Genomic DNA, 1,341 nt, shown 5'->3' with positions numbered 1-1,341 from the left:
ATTGGTAGAGTCAGTTACAAATATCTTTATACAAGAATCTGTTATGTCTTTTAGGTTGATGCAATAGATGAAACAATAATAAGATCTCAAAAGAACTGGATAACTGAAGCTTTCAACTTATAAAATTAGAAACAAGTAAATCTGAAAGTGCATATTTGTTGAAAGCACAAAAAAGTGAGGAGCACTATGAGTTTATAAATATTTTCTTTTATCTGAATTTATATAGTGTAAAACATGCTTATGATGACAGCACTTATATTAACAGAATCTTCCCTCTAATATTATGACCATTTTATAAGATTCAGTTCATTACTGAAAGTCATTACATCTATAATTACTTCAATTCAGCAATTGTTATGATGAGAATTGAAAGGATACTCCGAATCTTATTTTTTGGTAGAAAAAAGCAGCAAAATGGTACTTACGAAGAGTTATCCAAGCTAGAAATCAGCTCACCAGGTTCTTTCTTTTCAGCCTTGGAGCCTATTTGCAAATAAACAAACCATAAGAACATGACCATAATGCATGTCTACAAAGAGAAATGCCTTCAAATCAAACATTTATCAAACAAAACAGTAACTTGTTAACAATATTCAATAAAGCTACCATCTGTTGAAGACTCGGGGATGTATTTTGCCAGTCGATATTTCTACATGGATACAGAAATAAGGTTAGGCAAAGAAACAATAATTTTAAAAACTGGCATTGCGAAGAATGCTTGATCATATTGAATCCCAGTACCTGCAAGTGACTCTTCACATGGTATATGGTTAATCCTGGCACGGACATTACTTTAAGGACACCTTTCGGAGTGGCTCCTGTTCAAAAAGAAGTTATCTTATACTGCAAAGAAATCGGTCAAAATATAAATAAAAATCTAACTAAATAGGTGAGATATCTTATATCTATATAAAATGATTATTTTGTTTATCTATTCATTTCTTCTATAAGGATCAAAGGAAAGAAGGTAAAATATCATTTATGGCTAAGCTACAACAATGATTAACCATTTTAGTCTTAGCTATCTCATGTGTTCTTACAAAGATGATTCAAAATAGTCCTTATGTTGGACTATTTTGGATTGAATTTAAGGAGTTATGGAGGGACTACTAAGTATAAGATTTCATGAATCAAAGAATTATATTTGACATATTATATACTATGGGACTAAAATGGCCCCCTATAAATAGTTGATGGACCTTCTTCTCTCTTAATAAATATAAATTTCCTCGGTGGAATAGGCTAAAGAAGCAAAGTTTACAATATATACTACCAAAAAACAAATAAATAAATAAAAAACAGGCTCTCACAGCAACCATAATGAACTACCCACGACCAGAG

At 31.0% G+C, this 1,341-nt stretch overlaps 1 long non-coding RNA gene across 1 annotated transcript; it reads right to left on the bottom strand.

The window, feature by feature from the left end:
* Positions 1–425: 425 nt before the first annotated feature.
* Positions 426–824, bottom strand: LOC110113739. The gene is made up of 3 exons (XR_002305178.1): positions 742–824; positions 607–649; positions 426–483 (listed from the first exon to the last, which is right to left on the bottom strand). It is a non-coding gene; the product is annotated as an uncharacterized LOC110113739 (long non-coding RNA).
* Between the last annotated feature and the right edge of the window lie 517 nt (positions 825–1,341).

Source organism: Dendrobium catenatum, unplaced genomic scaffold (genome assembly GCF_001605985.2).
Source record: "Dendrobium catenatum unplaced genomic scaffold, ASM160598v2 original_scaffold_201350, whole genome shotgun sequence".
NCBI lineage: Eukaryota > Viridiplantae > Streptophyta > Magnoliopsida > Asparagales > Orchidaceae > Dendrobium > Dendrobium catenatum.
The sequence above is the reverse complement of the archived record's forward strand: the minus strand, read 5'-3'. Positions and strand labels throughout refer to the sequence as shown.